The sequence below is a fragment of the Bison bison genome, unplaced genomic scaffold, assembly GCF_000754665.1.
Source record: "Bison bison bison isolate TAMUID 2011002044 unplaced genomic scaffold, Bison_UMD1.0 scf7180017864384, whole genome shotgun sequence".
NCBI lineage: Eukaryota > Metazoa > Chordata > Mammalia > Artiodactyla > Bovidae > Bison > Bison bison.
The window spans coordinates 1464462-1469840 of record NW_011494956.1 but is presented as its reverse complement, the minus strand read 5'-3'; the positions used below and the strand labels follow the sequence as shown (position 1 = coordinate 1469840).

General features: G+C 38.5%; 1 protein-coding gene across 2 annotated transcripts in view; it reads left to right on the top strand.

Moving 5' to 3' along the window:
* AGTR1 (angiotensin II receptor, type 1) overlaps positions 1-5379 on the top strand; it is a 43080-nt gene that overhangs the window by 9667 nt on the left and 28034 nt on the right. Inside the window, exon 1 of one of the 2 annotated variants that reach the window (XM_010858125.1) lies at positions 4525-4617. The exons of the other annotated variant lie outside the window; for it this stretch is intronic. The gene's annotated coding sequence lies outside the window, so the exon portion shown is untranslated. Of the gene's footprint in view, positions 1-4524; positions 4618-5379 lie in introns of those variants that run through there. 2 annotated transcript variants of the gene reach the window in all.

Here is a 5379-nt window from a genome sequence, read left to right as displayed (position 1 = left end):
AAAAAAAAAAAAAAAAAAAAAACCCGCCTGCCAATGCAGAAGACACAGGAGATGCAGGTTGGATCCCTGGGTGGGGAAGATCCCCTGGAAGAGGGCACGACCACCCACTCCAGTATTCTTGCCTGGAGAATCCCATGGACAGAGGAACCTGATGGGTGATAGTCCATAGGGTCACAAAGAGTCAGGCATGATTGAAGCAAATTAGCATTAGCACAAGTAAACACTGTGCTAATATTTAATTAATATGTTTATACATTATTAGATGCAAGCATAAGCTAGCATAATTTTGAATAATAATAGAAGAGTCAGGAGGTCTGAAAGTAATGTTCAGGATTGGGTAAAGCAGATATTTTTCTGTCACATTTCAGTGAGAAAATTGTTAATTCATATGCCACCAGCCATACACAGAAATGCAACAGGAAATGAAAAACTTAACCACTTTAAATAATGTGGTCTGTAGTATAACTTATTGCACTGTGAATTAGTTTCCTTCTGCTGTAGAACTGATCGTTTGGATTACATAGATACGCAGTGTAAAACATTACAAAACTGTCCTTGAATCCTAGCTTTGAGATCTATAGAAAACACTAGGCAAATTGCCTAAGAATACATAGAAAACACTTTTTAAAAGGATTAGAATAAGTTATTTTCCCCTTTGTTAAATATTAGCCTTTGAAATGAACCCAGCTGATCTGCTAAATAACACTTGCAAATTGTTGTGTTTTAATAAAGTGACAGACTGAGAGAGAAGCCACAAAAGACCTGCTTATGCTTCTGGAGGCTTTCCAGGCCAGGAACATTATGCAATAATGCCTTTTAAGAAGGCAAGGCTTATAGCATTACACCTTGCCTGGCAACAAATGTACCCACTTACTCCAAATGCAGGAGTAATTAGAATCTATGAAAATCCAGCCTCTAAATCCCAAACCCTTGGTTTTACATACTCAGTAAATTATAGCTCCTTACCTCCATTCCATATAAGTGTGTGAATATATGAGTGTGTAGTGTTTTAGGAGGCCCACTCTATAACGCTATGGAAAGCTTTCATCACTATTAATCAGGTGTCCTGTAAACAGGACACCTCATTTCTGATTTATGGAAGGCTCAGAGTCAGTGCTGCTGCTGGCAGAAGGCAGGCCCAAAATGGGCTATGCTAGTGAAAAATCCCTGGCAAACGTGGAACCCGGTGAAAACTTGGGAGATCCAACTTGCAGTCAAAACAACTAGCTATACCATTAATATAGCTCCACCCAGGCTAGCCCAAGACTCATGCATTTGCTTATAAAATTGCAGCAAAGTCTTATAAATTAAGCATGAAAGAGCATTAATTTTAGTCTAACATTGGGTCACCAAGAAAAGAAATTCTTATTTAAAAACCCTCATAAAGGTAGTAAAATTGGAGTTCTAAGAACTATTGGGGGGTGGGGCACAGCTTGAACTACACTGAGAACTGAATTGCTTTGGATAAGAAAACAAATGCTTTATATTTAAAATGAAGACAGAGATCTTAAAATATATTGGGGAAAAAACTGTTTTCCAGAAAATAAATTTGCTCCCCAGATTTGTGACTGGCTGTGGATTCTGTATTTCTGAGTATGAAGGTGTACTCAATTGTCTCCTAGTCAGAGGGGGAAAGACCTGGCACCCTTCTGAATGGAAGGGTTCCTACTAGCTTTTCTCCTTCATTTCCTAAAGTGTTGTGATTTTTATTCCCTGGTGTTGTGTTTTTAGAAGATTTTAAATCTTAAAACACAGAAATAGGTGTTGAAATTGAGAACTGAAGGACAATCAGTTGAGTATGATTTTTTTTAAATAGGTAATACAGACCTCTAGTGGTTGAACAGCTTGAAAACCTCTGCCAGGAAAGGAAATGGTACATTTTAAAGAGGAAGGACAGTTGCTAGTTAAAACTACTCATGTTGCAAAATTCACATATTTCATACGTGTTGAAAAAAAGGTAATAATGTGTAGCAAGGAAAGATGGAGCACTTCCCATCCTTTTAGATGCTCTTAGTTCTCCCCAAACAAGCAAGGACCCTCCCATCAAAGTCCCAGCAAGAAGTCTGAATCTATATTGTTTTTCTTCTGAAAGGTTAATATCCAATTCACTTGCTATAGGTATGGAGCTAGCAGATAGTAGCTTTATGTAAAATAGATTTTATTTACCTTGGCACACAGTTTTACCTCCGTGAGACTCTTCTTCCTCTAAACTCCAAGGGCTCCCTCTGAAAATGCAAGAGACTCACTCAGCCACTGCTGGTCTGTGCTTGCCCTGGTTCTCTCCACTGGGCTGGGACTCAGTGATTGGGGTGGTTTTGTCTATATGAGGGGCTAACTACTGGATCTCTGCACACACTCTGGTGATTACTAAATGTCTCTCTAGACCAGTCCATCTCAAACATGAATGAGTACACAAATCACCTGGAAAATCTTGCAAAATTCAGGTTCTGACTCAGAGACTGCTCTGCTAGAAGGCTCCCAGGTGATGCTAATGCGGCATTGCAGGACCACATGGGGAGCAGCAAGCATACTCTATAACATCTCTTTTTTATTTTTAATTAAACGTTGTGTTTTACTGATTTTTTTAATCTTTTCTTCTTTTTACTTTATTGGCATCTCAAATTTTAATTTTTTACTTTATAAGACTTTTAAAGTTCTCTTTCATTCGACTATGTACAAATATTACGTGTTACTCAAATAATGTAAAGTTGATCTTACATTTTAAGAATGGATTCAGTGTCATCTGTTTAGTTTGGTGAGTTCATGGTGGTTGTGAGCCCCTTGCTAGCACTTAAAGTCATTGGGCATTTGTAACTACGGTTAAAAATCTGACTAGCCACACTTGGAGGGTGTGTGAGATCAAGTTTTGTGCATGCCGAAAAACTACCAAGCATCCAAAGCAACGTCCACATCATAAAATCAGGCAGAATAAAAAGCACAAGCTGAAACCGTAAGAGTCAAAGGATCAGAGTAAAATGTGGGAAAAATATTTTTCAGATAAAATCCGTCGTCTGAATAAGTTCCTATCATACCATGTTGTCAACCTTAATTTTGAAATCCATAATTTTAGAACTTGTCATGGAGTAGTCTTGAAAGCCCTCTTGCAAACTTTTAACATTTAATTTCAAATCAAAAATAATATATTAACAGGCTGTAGTACGGAGGGAGTACATAAATTATCATTGCCCTGCATGAACAGTAATTTACAGGTTTGGCTCAGACATGGCTTAGATTAAATAATTAACTATGTACAGTACTTAACAGTATAAAAGTAATTAATCTAGCTGCTTCATACTGGTTTGGCCTAAATAAACATGCAGTAAAAAAGCCATATGATTTTACTGTATTTTCACTCACGTTCAGTTCAGTTCAGTTGCTCAGTCGTGTCCGACTCTGCAACCCCATGGACTGCAGCATGCCAGACTTCCCTGTCCATCACCAACTCCCAGAGCTTGCTCAAACTCATGTCCATTGAGTCAGTGATGCCATCCAACCATCTCATGCTCTGTCAACCCCTTTTCCTCCTGCCTTCAATCTTTCCCAGCATCAGGGTCTTTTCCAATGAGTCAGTTCTTCGCATCAGGTGGCCAAAGTATTGCAGTTTCAGCTTCAGCATCAGTCCTTCCAATGAATATCCTAAAGGACTGATTTCCTTTAGGGCTGACTTGTTTGATCTCCTTGCAGTCCAAGAGACTCTCAAGAGCCTTCTCCAACACCACAGTTCAAAAGAATCAATTCTGTGCTCAGCTTTCTTTATAGTCCAACTCTCACATCCATACATGACTACTGGAAAAATCATAGCTTTGACTAGATGGGCCTTTGTTGGCAAAGCAATATCTCTGCTTTTTAATACGCTGTCTAGGTTGGCCATAGCTTTTCCTCCAAGAAGCAAGCATCTTTTAATTTCATAGCTTCAGTCACCATCTGCAGTGATTTTGGAGCCCAAAAAATAAAGTCTGTCGCTGTTTCTATTGTTTCCCCATCTATTTGCCATAGAGTGATGGTACTGGATGCCATGATCATAGTTTTCTGAATGTTGAGTTTTAAGCCAACTTTTTCAGTCTCCTCTTTCACTTTCATCAAGAGGCTCTTTAGTTCTTCACTTTCTGCCATAAGGGTGGTGTCATCTGCGTGTGTGGGTTTATTGATATTTCTCCCAACAATCTTGATTACAGCTTGTGCTTCATCCAGCCTGGCATTTCGCATGATGTACACTGAATATAAGTTACATAAGCTGGGTGACAATGTATAGCCTTGACATACTCCTTTCCTGATTTGTAACCAGTCTACTGTTCCATGTCTGGTTCTAACTGATGCTTCTTGACCTGCATACAGATTCTCAGGAGGCAGGTAAGGTGGTTTGGTATTCCCATCTTGAAGAATTTTCCAGTTTGTTGTGATTCACAGAGTCGAAGGCTTTGATGTAGTCAATAAAGCAGAAGTAGATGTTTTTCTGGAACTCTCTTGCTTTTTCAGTGATCCAGAAGATGTTGGCAATTTGATCTCTGGTTCCTCTGCCTTTTCTAAATCCAGCTTGAACATCTGGAAGTTTACAGTTCATGTACTGTTGAAGCCTGGCTTGGAGAATTTTGAGAAGTCACTCACGTTACTACTTTAGTAAGTTGGAATTGTAATATTTCAGAAGAAAGACACCTTTCCTTTAAAAAAATGTTTCTTTTCTAATGCTGATCCATTAACTATAAGCTGAATGAATTCTATATGCTTATAATTTGGGGCAGATATTTTCAACTAATAGTATTATGCATTCTGCTTCACAGGAGTTTGGTGAATATGGTTATCTATTTCAAATGAAGGTGTAAATAAGAAAACTACTTTTTAAATCTACTTTTTTAAACTATAAATCACATATACTCTATTGAGGTACTACAGTGGTGTGGCAGTATATCTTTAGCAAAGTGTTTCAGATAAATTTGCTTTTGCCCCATTGGTTCTGAGAGGAGTCAAGTTGCCTTTGGCCTAGAAACCCTTCATCAGCAGGTCCACAAGTTTAAGGATGGGGTTATTAGTTGATACGTGGGCAACAAAAAAGGCACATATCCCTGTTCTGGCAAGAGAGGAGAGCTCAGGAGATCCTGTGAGGGTCACCCCACAAGGGTCCTTTTTTAGAGTCCACCCTCAATGTATGGCTGCCCCTTTGCCTAATCTTATAGACTATATAACATGTTCTACCCTATATGTTCTACTATATGATTAGTCATTATATTATTACCCTTATTTCACAAATAGACAAAGAAGCGGAGGCTACATCGTTCTTCCAAAATAAAACACACAAAAAGTAGGTCAAACTCAAGCCAAGATGGAGTGAGAGGGGTTTACTTTATCACCTAAAACAGCTACTGAAATATTATATAGTCATTT